The sequence below is a fragment of the Scyliorhinus canicula genome, chromosome 30 (genome assembly GCF_902713615.1).
Source record: "Scyliorhinus canicula chromosome 30, sScyCan1.1, whole genome shotgun sequence".
NCBI lineage: Eukaryota > Metazoa > Chordata > Chondrichthyes > Carcharhiniformes > Scyliorhinidae > Scyliorhinus > Scyliorhinus canicula.
Window position 1 is genome coordinate 10,160,828 of NC_052175.1, and position 17,406 is coordinate 10,178,233.

Below are 17,406 nucleotides of genomic sequence, written 5' to 3' on the forward strand. Positions count from 1 at the left end.
GTTTCTCCTCCTCTGTTGTGATGATGCCATCTTGGATATTGGTAAATTCTATCATGTCTGACTTTTCCATAACAGGAATTGCCACCACCACCTTCCTTTCGTTGACAGTGCTACGGATTTGTTGAGTTAATTTCCCACAACTCTGCCCCAACACATCCTCCTCCCTTGCGGAAACAAAATACTAGCCCCCGGTCCTCACGTTCCAAACCACTTCTCTCAAACCAGCCGCACATGTTTTCCATTATTCTGGTACCGCTCCCTCTTGGACAGGCTTGTCAAATTCACCATCACACCCATCACCCCTGTCCCATCCCACTGCCCTTGCAATCGCAGACGGTATAACAACTGATCTTTATCTCCTTCCGTTTTACAATTCTGGGCAGCAAACTCTTTTTCTGGAGAAGCAGCGTTTCACGCGTGTTGCACTGCTACCAACACAGTCTCATCTGCACTGCGGAGACTAACCCCAGAATGTGTGTCCAATTTGGAGGATACTCACTCAGCCCACAAGCATGACCCAAGCCGACGTGTTGCGTGCCATTTTAACTCAGCATCCTTCCTTCCACTGTCATCAAACGGGAAGGGCTGCAATTCACACTTTTGTCCCTTAAACACTTGCGTCATTTTTGTTATTTCCATCATTGTAATGTTAATTTCTGTGTTCACTGATCTCCCAACGCTGTCACCCAGTGACCATTTTGTTGATCCTAAAATCCTGTCCCTGTTCAGGCATGGTGAATGTTTAATCAGTAATTTCTAGGATCTTCTCCAGTCTCTCTCTCTCTCTGACAGTTAATTTACTGGGAATTGAGATTCTGCGTCGGGGGAAGTGTGGCCTCTCTACCTGCACCACTCGATACCTGGTGGCCATGGCGGTGGCGGATCTGCTGTTTATTATCAGTAAACTTATACTGACAAAGATGAATTATTATTATTTCTCCCAGAATTTCCTGGACCTCACCCCTGCGTGTAGTGTTGCAGATGTTCTTCTGTCTTCAGCTGCGGATTGTTCTGTTTGGTTCACGATCTCTTTCTGCTTTGATCGGTTTGTGGCCATTCGCTGCCAGAAACTGAAAACTAAATATTGCACCGGGAAAATTGCAACTGTGATTCTGTCAACAACTGGTTTCCTATCCTGTATAAAAAACATCCCCTGGTACTTTCTGTATGAACCTATACAGATAATTGACAATGTCCAGTGGGGTTGTCGGCCAAAGAGCGGTTTTTTCACTGACCCCACCTGGGTTTCATTTATCTCGTTTGCTCAGATTTCAATGCCATTGATCCCATTCGGTTTAATCCTGTTAATCAACGCTCTGACAGTGAGACACATTATAATCACCAGTCGAGTCCGGAAGGCATTGAGGGCTCAGAATCAGGGAGAGTTTCGCAGAGACCCAGAGATGGAGAGCAGAAGGAAGTCAATGATTTTACTCTTCAGCATCTCCGGAACGTTTATTGTCCTCTGGGCAGTGTTTGTTATTAACGTTTTCTATCTTGATATGCGAGGAATAATTGACCTCACCATTCCTCAATATAATTTAAAGGAAGTTGGATTGATGCTGTTGGATTTAAATTGCTGCACAAACACATTTATTTATGTGATAACTCAGTCCAGGTTCAGGGAACAGTTCAAGATGGCGGTGACATATCCGGTTACATCACTGATTAAATTAATCAATAAAGAAAACTGACTGACAGCCCCTCAGCCAATCAGAAACTCCATCACTCGGCTGAAAGTCGCCTCAGCCAATCAGAGGGCACACGTACAGCCTGCCAGCACCGGAAAGCCAATAATCAGCTCGAACCTCTCGCACTCCCGATCTCGCGGTCCGTAATTATCATTTCTTTCTTTCTTGTCTTTCTTAGTATATATTAAAAACCCCATCGTATCCACCTTTCCTCTCACTTTTCTCCACTTTGCTTATCCCTCCCCCCACATCTATATCTGTCACAGTTCACCCTCTGATGTTCATTTCGCTTCTGTTTTGCCTTTCACACCATTTGTTCTCTTTGGGGACTGCCATAAGCACTCTTAACCCTTCTTTTCAGTGGCGACGAGCTCCCCGTTTCCCTGAGTTTCTGAGGCCATTACTCATTTTTCATTCTCACTTCATAGTACAAATCTTTCCTACTTTTTCTGTCTGTTAACTTTGACAAAGAGTAACGAACTCGAAAAATTAGTTATTTTCACACTCTACAGATGCTGCCAGACCTGATGATATTTTCCCGTATTCTCCCTTTGGGCTCAGCTTTCAGACATTGAGGTGCCACAGCCAATCACAGAGCTCGGAATACTGACTAATAGAATGCTCAGATGATCTGAGCATTCAATTTCAGCCTCACAGATACGACAGCCAATCAGTGAGCTCCACCTTCAGGCAAAGACCTCCATCTGCCAATCAGAGGTTCCGGCCGATGATTGACAGCTGCCGCAACCAGTCAGCGATACCACCCGCAGACATACAGCCGCCCGCTGAATGACAACCTGCAGCCAATCGGAGGTCATAGAATCCCGGCAGCGCAGAACGTGGCCATTCGGCCAATCGAGTCGGCTCCGGCCTTTGGAAAGAGCGCCCTTATTAAACCCACACCATCCTATCCCACAACCCAGTAACCCTCCCTAATCTTTCGGACACGAGGGAAGAATTTAGCATAGCGAATCCGCCTGACGTGCACATCTTTGGACAGTGAGAGGAAACCGGAGCACCCGGAGGATACCCACGCAACACGGAGAGAACGTGCAGACTCTGCACAGACATCGTCCCAAGCCGCGAACCGAACCTGGTACTCTGGAGCAGGGAGGCCACAGTGCTAAGGACTTTACCACCGTCGTTCCGCCCCCTGACAGACAACCGCCGCAGCGAATCAGAGATTCCGTCTGCTGACTGACAGCCGCCGCATCCAAACAGAGACTCCGCCCGCTCAATGACAGCTGCGGCAACCACTCAGTTGCTATATCCCCTGAGACGCAAAAGGCTCAACCTATCAGGGTTCTCAATCTGCACGACGCCTCAATCTATCAGGAAGCCTGAACCCTCTCGCTCACTGTCTCAGGCGCAGTAATCGAGCCCCAGCTGGTTCCTCTGCCAATCAGCCGTGCCCAGACAATGCCCGCCCTCTCACGAGGATTGTGGTCCAATTATCGGTTTTGTTTTTAAGCCACAACTGATAAGAAAGACAGAGATTTCCTGAAGTCTGATGAATGTGCCGCCAGTCCAAGACATCACCCTGCAATGGATTCACTTTCAAGAGATTGTCTAATTTCCCATTGAATGCTTTAACTGAACCGATCTTCAGCACACATTCAGGCAGTGGATTGTCCTCACCACTCATTGTGTGAAAAATACATCGTTTATCAGGAGCTGGTTTCGCACAGTGGGCTAAGCAGCTGGCTTGTAATGCAGAACAATGCCAGCAGCGCAGGTTGAATTCCCATACCGGCCTCCCCGTTCACGCGCCGGAATGTGGTGACGAGGGCCTTTTCACAGTATCTTCATTGAAGACTCCTTGTGACAGGAAGCGATTATTATCTCATCATTGCTTTATTTACTCATTCATTCAAACCAGAGACTCTCATTCTCAATCTTTTCACCAATGGAAACCCTTTCTCCCCATCTCCTCCATATAACTCATGATTCTGGATACCTCCATCAAATCTCCTCTCAAACTCCTCTTCTCCAAGGAAAACCAACCGCATGCATCCAATCTCTCCAAATAACTGAAGATCATCAGCACTGGAATATTCTGGTGAATCATTTTTGAACTCCATGTAATACCTTCAAATCCTTCCTGAACTGCGGTGCCAGCCCAGACCTTTTCAGTTTTTACATAACGTTGTTGTTCTTGTATTTTATTTCCTTATCAATAAACGGGATTGCATTGTGTTGGATTCTATATTCAATCAACATGTCCCCCTATTCAACAGCAATTTTATGTTCGTGCTGGTTTTATAGATGTACCTTTTATTTTATACAGTTTCTAATTTTTCGCCCAAGTACTGTCAGCTTTCCTGTGAAGAGGTCCTCGAAATTGTAAAGGTCCCAAACAGGGCCCCAATTTCTGCTAGTCCGGGGTGAGGTGGAATATACTGTCTCAACTTTCTTATTCAACAGTCTCTTTTGGTTAAAAAGAGGATAAATCAAATGGAAGGCCATCCTCCGTGGCAACAATTGATAAAAAAATGTTTGGAAACAGCCAACACCTAATTCTCTTTCGACATGTACAGCCCCTACCCTCAATAATCCTCCATGTGACCAGCCCTAACACTGACGAATTCCCCCACCTTGTGAACAACCTCTCTCCGGACTAATTACCCCAGCTTGTGAACAGACCGTACCCTGACAAATTCCACTCCCTGTGAAAAGCCCCTTCACCGATTCATTCATCCTCCCTGTGAACAGCCCCTACCCTGACATCCCCCCTCCCTGTGAACAGCCCCTACCCTGACATCTTGTATTTTGAATTGATTCTGTGCAATATAAAGGAAACTTTGAAAATTGGTTATGACAGGAATTCTAATGATATTCAAGTCTCCAATGGTCAGTTTGCAATATAAGAATTGAAACTAGAAACATAATATATGTTTCAAAATTGTCTATAGTAACGGGGGGCAGCAGGGTAGCATGGTGGTTAGCATAAATGCTTCACAGCTCCAGGGTCCCAGGTTCGATTCCCGGCTGGGTCACTGTCTGTGTGGAGTCTGCACGTCCTCCCCCTGTGTGCGTGGGTTTCCTCCGGGTGTCCCGGTTTCCTCCCACAGTCCAAATATGTGCGGGTTAGGTGGATTGGCCATGCTAAATTGCCCGTAGTGTCAAGGGGGGTGTTGTTGGGTTACGGGTATAGGGTGGATACGTGGGTTTGATAAGGGTGATCATGGCTCGGCACAACATTGAGGGCCGAAGTGCCTGTTCTGTGCTGTACTGTTATATGTTCAATGTAACTTATTTGGCTACACTGAACATTTACAATCTAAGCTGCTTCAATAGAATTGTAAGATTGACGACATAGATTCAAAATTGATCATACATGCCGAGGGAGTCTGAAGAATTCCCAAGGTAATTACACCAATGTAAAGATTCCTGAATCGTTTTATTTGGATTGGATTGAATTTGTTTATTGTCACGTGTACCGAGGTACAGTGAAAAGTATTTTTCTGCAAGCAACTCAACAGATCATTCAGTACATGGAAGAAAAGGGAATGAAACAAAATTCAAGAAAATACAAGAAAATATATGAGAATACATAATAGGGCAACACAAGATATACAATGTAACTACATAAGCATTGGCATCGGTTGAAGCAGACAGGTGAAGTGTTAATGAGGTTAGTCAATAAGTGGGTCATTTGGGTGTCTGGTGACAGTGGGGAAGAAGCTGTTTTTGAGTCTGTTCGTACGTGTTCTCAGACTTCTGTATCGCCTGCCCGATGGAAGAAGTTGGAAAAGTGAGTAAGCCGGGTGCGAGGGATCCTTGATTATGCTGCCCGCTTTCCCCCGGCAGCGGGGAGTGTAGATGGAGTCCATGATTTCATTTAATAACCTATATTAGTGTCTGAAGACGGCTTGCATTACACTGCAATGAAGATACTGTGAACATCCCCTAGTCTACAATTCCGGCACCTGATCCTGTCCAGTGAGGTAGTATTCAGAATGTCCAAATGACCAAATTATTTCCGGACTTATGGGAGGATGGGGGAGTGACACACACCCAGCTGATCGGCCATTGGGGAGTCACACATACTCAGCTGATCGTCTATGGATGAGTCACACACACACCCAGCTGATAGGCCATGGGAGTGTCACAAAGCCTCAGCTGATGGGCTCCAGGGGAGGCACACAGACCCAGCTGATCAACCACGGGGTAATGACTCACATCCAGCCCATTAGCAGTGGGGTAGTCACACAAACCAAGCTCAATTGGCCAAGGGGACTTACACACTCCTCGCTAAACAGCGATGCGAAAATTACTCAATCAAGCTGATCGGCCATGGGGGAATATAACATACCCAGTTGATCGGCCATGAGCGTGGAATGTCTCAGACCCAGCTGAGCGGCCATGGGTGAATCACACAGATGAGATGTTCGACCATGGACGAATCACTTAGACCCAGGTGATGGGCCATGGAGGAATCGCTGACCCAGCTGATCAGCCATGCGGGAAGCACTGACCCAGCTGAACGGCCATGGGAGAGGAATCACAGACGCAGGTGATCAGGTATCGCGGGAGTCAAGCACACAGCCCATCAGCCATAGTTCAATCACGCACACCCAATTGATCAGCCATGGGTGAATCACACAGACTGAGCTTCTTGGATTTGGGGGAAATCACACAGACACAGCTGATAAGAGGTGGGTGAATCGCACAGACCACATAATCGGCCATGGGTGAACCACAGACCCAGCTGATCGGCCATGTGGGTAATGTCAGAACCGCTCATCTTCCATGGCGGGAATCACATGGAACCTGTTGCTCAATCATGGGAGATCACACAGAACCAACTGACCGGCTCGGGGGGAATCTCTCAGGCCGATCTGACCTTCTGTGGGAGGAATCCCGGCTTGGGCCACTGTCTGTGTGGAGTCTGCACATTCTCCCCGTGTGTGCGTGGGTTTCCTCCGGGTGTTCTGGTTTCCTCCCACAGTCCAAAGACGTGCAGTTTAGGTGGATTGGCCATACTAAATTGCCCTTAGGGTCCAGATTCCCCTTAATGTTGGGTGGGGTTACTGTGTTATTGGGTAGGGTGGAGGTATGGGCTTGCGTAGGGTGCTCTTTCCAAGTGCCGGTGCAGACTCGATGGTCTGAATGTTCTCCTGCTGCCCTGTAAATTCTATGAATCATACATTCCAGATCACTTGCTTTGGGGCTGGGAGATGTCGCAGACCGAGATAATTGGCTGCGGGGGATTCACAGTACCGTATCTCATCGGCTGAGGAGGAAATCACACAGGCACTGCTGATTGACTATGGGATGGAAACAAACAGACCCGGCTTATCGTCAACTAGGGGAATCCCGGGCGGGGTGGCAACAACAGACCCAGCTCATTGTCTACTAGGGGGATCCCGGGCGGGGGGGGGGGGGGGTGATGAGGAGCAAACAGACTCAGCTGATCGTCTACTAGGGAAATCCCAAGGTGGCGGGGAAAGAAACAGACCCAGCTGATCGTCTACTAGGGGAACCAGGCAGACCCAGTTGAACCACTATGGCGGAAATCACAGAGACCCGGTTCATCAGCGTGTGGGGAATCACACAACCCAGTTCCTCATACAATTATAGAACTAGACAGTGTAGGAGGAGGCCATTTGACCATTCGAGTCGACATCGGCCCTTCAAAGCACCGACTTAAAGACACACCTCCACTGTATGGCCATAAACCAGTAACCACACCTAAACCTTAGGACACTAAGGGTCAATCCACCTGACCTGCACATTTTTGGACAGTGGGAGGAAACCTGAGCACCCGGAGGAAACCGGCGCAGACACGGGAGAATGTGCAAACTCCACACAGTCAGCGGAATTGAAAACTGCTTCCTGGAGCTGTGAGGCAGCAGTGCTAACCGCTGTGCCACCGTGCCTCCCAAACAGCTTACCGGATGTTGGGACGAATCGTCTGACCCAGCTGATTGGCTATGGGTGGGAATTACACAGAGCCACCTGAAACAAAAACGGGGAAATCAATCAGTACCAGCTGTCGGTTATGGGGCAATCACAGACCCAGCTGATCATCCATTGGAAAATCACACAAACACCACTGGTCGGCAATGGGGTGCACCACAAGCTGTTTCTTGACTTTCGGGTAAACCACAAGGTGTTTCTTATAGCGACCAAATGACCACGCAACCAATATGTTAGCTTAAAGACACATTTTATAAATAACACATGACTTGTATCTCTGTGCAATAACACACGCGGCTCCGTACTAAGCTACACCTAACGACGAAGATGATCTTAACTGATCTTCGAGTGACCAGCACTGTGCGAGATAAGGCCTTGATACGGGTCCACGTGATCGGTTTGGGAATGGTTGGGTTCGTCTCAGCTGGGCTGATCCTTCAGGGTTGGTCGCGGGTTCTTGAACTTGGTTGTTTTGCTGCAGTTGGTCACTCACAGGCCGGTCCCAAAAGAGACAGATCTCTAGTGCGCAGGGCTTTTGATCTTTCGTTTCTTTCGCACCGTTTTGAGTGGTCCTTATTCCTGGTCCAATGGATAGATAGGGTTTTCGATCACCCTCATCGATCTCAACTAATTAGGGGGCGGATGTTTAGATAGCTGGGCGGGACATAGCTATCATTGTCCCAGGCACGTAGGCCTTTCCAAATAAGGGGGTGGCGCCTGTTAGTCTGCCACTGTTGTAACTCCTTGATTTAAACTCTATTGTCCTGTGGAGAATGGTGATCGACTCTTATTGGATAGAAGTTTCAGCCAAGTCTGGTTTCTTTGCGCAATATACAAAGGCTGTATACCTGTCTGTGTTCCAAATTGACCACAATTCCCATGATCCTTTGCAGGTGACCATTTTGTATGGCTACCTTCAGTCCTCTTCATCCTGAACGTGAAGCGTGGTGGATCACAGACTTGATCCCGCAGTCTACCTTCTCAAGCCGGCACTGGTCTGTCAGTTCAGGTCCTACTCTACTCTGTCCTAAATGTATTAGACACGTTTACCTAATTCATTAATATTACATACATTCAGTAAAACAATTCACTACTGATAGCTATTTCATTCCTAAAATCGGATCCATATAAAACATTTTACTTAAATTAACATATAAAACAAATTGGTTTCTAACTAAACATTCTAAACTACACCCATGATACTGGTTTTGCCTGAACAACTTATCTATAACACAAAATCAACAAAACCTGAAGAGCAGAACCACATTTTTTCGTCTTATCACATTTCATGGGGACAGAGGTATAAAAGGTCGACTTAGCAGCGGTTATCGCAGTGTTGTAAGTTGTACATTCTGAGTAGAGTTCAATTGGATTCCAAAGAGGGAGGCTCGAAATGTGTATACAGGGGGCCGGGAGGATTTTGCCTTCCAGGGCAGCATGGTAGCATGGTGGTTAGCATAAATGCTTCACAGCTCCAGGGTCCCAGGTTCGATTCCCCGCTGGGTCACTGTCTGTGTGGAGTCTGCACGTCCTCCCCGTGTGTGCGTGGGTTTCCTCCGGGTGCTCCGGTTTCCTCCCACAGTCCAAAGATGTGCGGGTTAGGTGGATTGGCCATGCTAAATTGCCCATAGTGTCCTAAAAAGTAAGGTTAAGGGGGAGTTGTTGGGTTACGGGTATAGGGTTGATACGTGGGTTTGAGTAGGGTGATCATTGCTCGGCACAACATCGAGGGCCGAAGGGCCTGTTCTGTGCTGTACTGTTCTATGTTCTATGTTCAATTTACAGAGTTTGAATGTGAGGGCTACACTATAGATTACTGCAATCAGGAGGTGGGTCTCTGTTATGTATGAGAGTGGGTTCCATTTTACAATGCTTTCCCACCTGGTTGGAGTTTCGGTCCCTATCTATAACAGTTGTTGTGTCGTATCCTGACTGCAAGTGGTCTGTGGGTTGATGTCGCTCGGGCTGGCTTAGGTCATAATTGTGTGTATTTTCAAATTACCTTTAGTGTGTTCCCTGCAATTTTATTTAAACATCCATTTTCGGGGCGCCATTCATTAGTACGTTTCCTCCAGTCTTCTGTTCCGATTGTTCTAATGTAAGATTCTGATGTGGACCCATTGGACTTTCTGTAAATTGTCCGTTGGTTATTGCATCGAAATATGTAGCTTCTGTTCTTCCGCACCCATAGGGTGCCACTCTCACATGCCCCTGTATTTGGGGAATGGAATCACAGACGGCTGGGCTGTGGAAAGTCTTTGGTATCTTGTGCTTGGAGTCCGGTAATGTGGCTTTTATCCAGATGGCGATCATGGGAGCTGGGTTCACCCTGCGGTGTAATCCCAGGGAATCAAGCATAGTTTCATGTCAGAATCGTTGGTAAATACCTCTGTGTGTTTGTCTCTCTCACTCTGTTTCAATGTCCCTTTAAGATTCTCACCATGTATGACTCCCCCATTTTGTTTTTAAAAATTAAGAGGTACTATTCCAAATGCCTCAATTCAAGTATTTAAGTGTCTCACAGCTTTTGTGGTCGATGCGATGAGTGGGCAGATGCTTTCTTCGACCATTCTCCATTTTTACCAGCAACCAAGGATGTTGAGGCTTTGCTTAGCAGCCGAATTTCAGGGCGGCCAGTTTTATAGAGTGTCGTTCGAGGGGCTTAGAGGTAGGAACAGTGATCAGCAACAGTTGTGTTATTACTTGTAAATAGCATTTGGAGGTGACCCGAAGGGGTCGGGAAGAACAGTGGCCGAAATAAGGGTTTAGAGTCGGGGTGGAGAGGAAGAATCAAGACCTGCCCAAAGCTGTAAAAGGGTGTAGTAAACCATTCCAGAGAGCATGTGGAACGTGGGCTGCGTGTGGGCCACTGCAGGAGAGCAATGGGTGGGATCCCCGGGTAGGGCGGGGGTCGTTACACCACTACCCGAGCGTGATTGACCAGTTAATTTTGGGGCCCTCAGGTAGAGCGGGGATCAGTGCAGTGTCTCCATACCTGAGTGACCGGGATGGACGGAACGTATTTGCAGTCATATTGTCGTGCCTTCAACTGCCATTGGTCAGTACAGTGTGTCGGACGGTTGAACCACAGGATCAATTACGACTGCATAACTGATTATCGGGCCGTAATAGATTTAAACCATGTGTTGGAGAGAAGAGGAGGTTAAAAATTAGAAGATGGGCAGGCTCCATCAGAAATTTGGACACCTTAATTCTTAGACAGTGTACGTTTCTCATCATCAGGACACCTGAAATGTTTGCGTGCACTAGTTACATTAAATCATATCCCAGATGGAGCTCATCGCCTAAATCATCACCATCTCTGGTTGCCAGACTCGTGTCTGCAGATTCCGGGTGATACCCAGGTAAGCCTTTGGATCGTCTGATTCGTCATGTCTTAACAACCTGTAGGAATTGTCACGGTGCCAAAAGGGAGTATCGGGGTTATCTTGTAGCGATGTGTAACCGGGAACTGGTGTACTGCAAGTGGAAGCAACGTTGTCGGGAGCGGGCGTAGTAAGAGTCGTTGGGCGGAGACGGTCGTACAAGAAAATCCAAGTCATCGTTCCGGGGGCTAGAGTAGCTGATGGTGGGGAGGTCGCTAGGGATGGTAGTCAAATCCGGGAGGCTCTCATCAGAAGAAAGTTCAAGGTTGAACCTTTTGAGTATTGGCAGAGTCGAGGGGACAGTATCGTCCTGAGAGGTGTAGGGTTGGAGCGGGCATCGGGCTGAATCGGCAGTGGGCAGAGTGACATCCTCTCCCATTACTAAGGCTAAGTGGTGGGCGTGGCTACGTTGTGTTGCGTAGAGTTTGAGCTTGTAAAGAGAGGGGCATACATTGTCAGAAATGGAGTAGGCGCCTGTGAATAGAGGGGCTGGGAACGAGCTGGGGTTGTACAACAAATTTATAACTTGCTGGCCGACTTTTACTCTGTGCGTGACCCTTTTTGTGAAAGTTAGCTTCACTCTGCTTTTTCCTAGCGCCTTGTCGGACAGCAGCAGTTATTTGTGCCGCTTTAATGTTTTCTGTGACCTCTTGGACCGCTTTTTCGTGGGTGGGGGCAGTTACTGCGGGATTGGCCAAACCGAGCCCTAATAAATGTCCAATGCCTTACTCGGGTCTTCCTGCCATAAGGCTGTGGGGGGTGAAACCTGTGGAACGGAAAACAGAGTTCTTGATATTCATGAGAGCAAAGGGTAGTACCGTGTCCCAAGTGGGACTGTTCTGCCGGACCGTCTTCCTGATGGTCGTTTGTTAAAGTGTGGTTCAAGCGTTCTACTATGCAGCTGGACTGGAGTTATCGGCTATGTGGATTTTTTGATTGATACCGAAAATGGTCTTAACATTTTGCAATACTCTGCTGGTGAAGTTGGTACCTTGATCCGAATCAAGGCTGCGTGGAAGACCCCAGCATGTAATGATCTGTTGGGTCATTTATTTTGGTGGCCTTTGCCGTGTTTGAACGTGTGGGGAATGCTTCGAACTATTTTGTGAATGGGTCGATGACGACTAGCACGTACTTGAAACCATTTCTGCAGGGTGGCGAGAGGGGACCAATGTATTCAATTTTCAGATTTTTCCAGGGGCCTTCCACAGGTCGGGTGTTAACTAATTGTCCCTTCGTTGCATAATGTTCATGATTGTTCTGGGCTCAACTAAGGCAATTTTCTACATAATGTGTGACATCGCTTTTTAATTCGGGCCTCCAGCACAAGAGTCGTAAAAGTGCAATGGTTGTGTCCATTCCCTGATGTCGGTGTCCGTCATGGCAGTCGTAATTTAACTGGTTTCTGTCTTGGGTGGGGACCACATAAGTCCCGTCCTTGAACACTATTCCGACCTGTATTGTGAGTGTGTCCTTCCATTTATCATCGGGGGCTGGGGTTGTGGCGTTCAGTATCTGTTTAAGGAAGTCATTTGCTTTCTGTGCCTGAAGTAAAACCTCAATATTGGTTAGGGAGACCAGGATTGAATGTATCTGTTCACACTCGGGGGATTGCCAGAAGTGATCAGTGCTTGATCCAGCTTTAGCTATGGCGTCGACCTTGCGATTCCCGGGGGTGGGGGGGGGGGGGGAGGGTTTGGGGGGTGACGTGTGGTGATGGCTATTTTCTTTAAAGATCCCGTGTGTGTGGCCGGTGGCTTTCTTAAGAATATGTTTCAGGATAGGGGAAGATGGTAGGGGTTTTCCGTCGGCCGATACAAAACCTCGAGATTCTCATAGGGGAACAAATTCAATTGGACTGATGCAGACATACACGCTGTCGGTGTTTATGTCCCCTGGCGTTGGAAATGAGTGTGGGTGTTCAATTACATCGCTCTGGCTGGCAGTTCGGCTGCCCGCAAACCCAAGAGGCCGGGTAATTGTAAAGAAACCTCTTCTAGTGGGCGTTGCTGTGAGTCCTCCATGTAAATCCCGCATCCTGTTCATTTTACTCCATCCTCAACAGTGGAGGAGCCATCTACAGAGATAATTACTGTGTCCCCTGTGTCTTGGGAACTTTGTGTCTTACCAGCTACACGTGGCTGTAACGATTTGGGAGCAAAGGGTCCTGTGGGGTGTGTGGCTGCAATTATCTGGCATTCGTGTGGGGTCCCTGCATATTGTAAATAGTCTGCTAAGAACATGTGGGTCTTGGTGCGTTTCACAGAAATATCCCTGTCTTGTAATAAGAGTTTCCAGCGAGCTGCTCTGATCTGGCTCACTGAACCACCCTTTAGTTTGCCGTCTAACAACAGTTGGATAGGGGTGTGGTCGGTTAATATCGTTTACGTTATGCGAGTGTTGCCTTCTAGCTTTCACGCGTTTGGCGATCGAGTTCTGGCCTAGTGTTTCTGGGTAGGGGCTGGGCTGTTGAGGTCGTTGGTGGTGTGGGAGCTTTTGTCTGTAGTAGCGGGCAAAATGTCCTACTTGTTCACAAGTGAAACATGGACCTCGTTGTGTGTGGGTTGGGGATTGTGCTCTGGGGTGGTGTTCTCGGGGGAAATGCTCCTCACTTCTGCCCTCATTTATCCATGCATGTTCCTGGCTAGTTCTGACTGGGAACATTGTGGTTTCTACTGGTTCTGGTCCATCTGATCCTGAAGTGACTGTTCCCTTGCCCTCTAGACGTCTCTGAGAACATACGAGCATAAGAAGTAGGAGCAGAAGTAGATCGTCCGGCCCTTCGAGCCTGCTCCGCCATTCCATAAGATCATGGCTGATCTATTCATGGTCTCTGAACCACTTACCCGCATTCTCGCCATATCCCGTAATTCCTTTATTTTTCAAACAAAAGCTACCCTATCTTTAAATATATTCAATGAAGTAGCGTCTACTACTACTTTCGGTTGGGAATTCCATACTTTAACCACAGTCTGAGTGAAGAAGTTCCTCCTTGATTCAGTCCTAAATCTGCTCCCCCTAATCTTGAGGCTATGCCCTCTTGTCCTACTTTCACCTACAAGTGGAAACATCCTTTCTACTTCTATCTCATCCATTCCCTTCAAAATTTTATATGTTTCTATTAGATCCCCTCAACCTTCTGAATTCCAGTGAATATACTCCCAATCTACTCATCCTATCCTCATACTGTAACCCCCTCAACTCCGGAATCAGCCTAGAGAACATCCTCTGCACCCCCTCTAGTGCTAGCACATCCTTTCTCAAGTGTGTAGACGAAAACTGCACACAGTACTCCAGGTGTGGCCTCACCAGCAGACTGCACAACTGCAACATTACCTCTCTACTTTTAAACTCAATCCCCTTCGCAATGAAGGACAACATTTAATTTGCCTTCCTAATTACTTGTTGCACCTGCAGACCAACCTTCTGTTACTCATGCACAAGTACACCCAGGTCCCTTAGCAGCATGCCGCAGCTTTTTACCATTTAAGTAATAATCTGTTCTATTGTTACTCCTACCAAAATGCACGATTTCACACTTATTGACATTCTACTCCTTTGCCCACTCACTCAATGTGTCAATGTTCCTCTGTAAGGTTTTACAGTCCTCAGTACACTTTGCTCTGCAACACACACCTTCGTGTCATCTGCAAACTTGAATACCTTACACGTAGTTCCCAACTCCAAATCGTCTACTAATATTGTAAATAATTGTGGTCCCAACATCGATCCCTGAGGCACACCACTCGTCACTGATTTCCAGCCTGAATAGCACTCATTTATTCCCACTCTTTGTTTCCTGTTAGACAACCAATCCTCTATCCATGCTGGTACTCTACCCTCAACACCATGCATCCTTATCTTATGCAGCATCCTTTTGTGCGGTACCTTGTCAAAGGCATTTTGGAAATCTAGGTACACCACATACACTGGGTCCCCTTTGTCTACCTTGCTCGAAATGTATTCATAGAATTCCAAGAGATTCGTCAAGAATGACCTGCCCTTCATGAATCCACGCTGCGTCCGTTCAATGGGACAATTTCTATCGAGGTGCCCTCCTATCTCTTTCTTGATAATAGAATCAAGCATCTTCCCCACGACAGAGGTTAAGCTAACCGGTCTATAATTCCCCATCTTTTGTCTACTTCCCTTTTTAAACAGTGGCGTCACATTTGCTGTTTTCCAATCCTCTGGTACTGCCCCAGTGTTCAGCGAATTTTGGAAAATTGCCGCCAGTGCATCTGCTATTAATCCAGCCATCTCTTTCAGTACCCTGGGATGCATTCCATCAGGGCCAGGAGACTTAGCTATCCTGAGCTCCATTAGCTTGCCCAACACTTGCTCTTTCGTGATAGTAATGGTTTCCAGGTCCTCACCTACCTTCTTCTCACGGTCAATTGCTGGCATGTTATTCGTGTCCTCCACTGTGAAGATCGATACAAAATATTTGTTCAATGACTCCGACATTTCATCATGTCCCATAAATAAATGACTACTCTCATCCTCTAACGGACCAATGTTTACTTTAGCCACTCTTTTTAGTTTTATATAGTTATAAAAACTTTTGCTATCTGTCCTTATATTCTGTGCCAGATTTTTTTTGTCTTTTATCTTACTTTTCTTTATGGCTCTTTTCGTGGTTTTCTGCTGACCTTTAACGTTTCCCAATCTTCTAGTTTCCCGCTGATCTTGGCTAGTTTGTAAGCCTTCTCTTTCAATTTGACAGCCCCATGTATCTCCTTACACACCCATGGTAGATTACGTCTTTTCTTACAATTCCTTCTCACTGGAATATACTTTTGTTGAGCACTATGAAAGATTGTTTTGAAAGTACTCCACTGCTCTCAAGCTGTTCTACCGTACAATATTTGTTTGCAGCCTACTTTAGCGACGCCCTTCCTCATTCTATCGTCGTCCCCTTTGTTCAAGCAGAGGACCCTGGTATTGGATTCTATCGTCACACTCTCCATCTGTATACTTAATTCAACCATGCTGCGATCACTCCTACCAAGAGGATCCCTAACGATAAGGTCATTAATTATTCCTGCCTCATTACACAGGACCAGGTCTAGGATAGCTTGCTCTCTTGTCGGTTCCATTACATATTGTTCCAGAAAACTACCCCACATACATTCAGCGAACTCCTCTTCAAGGCTACCCTGACCGAGCTGATTTGACCAATCTACAGGCAGATTAAAATCGCCCATGGTAACTGCTGTGCCCTTTTCACAGGCATTAGTTATCTCTTCAGTTACTTCTAGTCCCAGTGTGGTGCTCTTATTTGGTGGCCTATAGACTACGCCTATCAGTGTCTTTTTCTTCTTAGAATTTCTAATTTTTACCCAAATGGATTCAACCTCATTCTCCAGAGAACCTATATCATCCCTCAATGCCACCCTGATGTCGTCCTTGATTATTAGTGCTACTCCACCTCCCTTACGTACCTGTCAATCCCTCCGAAACGTCTGGTACGCCTGGATATTTAACTCCCAGTTGTGACCATCCTGCAACCATGTCTCCGTAATGGATATCAAGTCATATTCATTCGCGATGATTTGTGCCGTTAATTCATCAACTTTGTTACGAATGATACGAGCATTCAGGTAAAGTGCCTTAATGCTGACTTTCTTATCATTATTAGAGAAATTGGACATCATGAGCTGTCCTACGTTATCCTTCCTTTTTGCTTCATTCCTAGTCTGCCTTGAACTTAAACCCACCGGCACACATGCTAACCTGCTGCTTATCCTTCCATTTAACTCCCTACTCCCTGTCGCTTTCCCTTTCCCTTCGCCCCGACTCAGAAGTTTAGTCCCACTGACCACCCTATTTATCCTTATCGCCAGAACACTGGTTCCAGATCATTTCAGGTGGAGACCGTCCCAAAGGTACAGATAACCCCGGTTCCAAAACTGGTGCCAATGCCCCATGAAATGGAATCCCTCTTTCTCACACCAATCCCTTAGCCACGTGTTCACTTTCCTAACTTTCTTATCCCTATGCCAATTAGCACGTGGATCGGGCAGTAAGCCGGAGATTATGACCCTCGAGGACCTGTTCTTCAATTTCCTTCCAAGTGCTTGATAATCCTCAAACAGGCCCTCCACCCTAGACTTGCCTATGTTGTTAGTTCCAACGTGGACCACAACAACTGGATCCTCCCCCTCCAGCTCCAGTATCCTTTCAAGCCTGTCGGAGATCTCACGCACACTGGCACCGGGTAGGCAACACACCATGCGGGACTCCATATCCGGCTTGCAAAGGATACTATCTGTTCCTCTAATTGTAGGATCCCTTATAACAACTACTTGTCTTCTTGCTCCCCCCTCTTGAATGGCCTTTTGCACCATGGTACCATGGTCAGCTGGCTTATCCTGTCCACAGCCCTTTTCCTCATCTGCACAGGG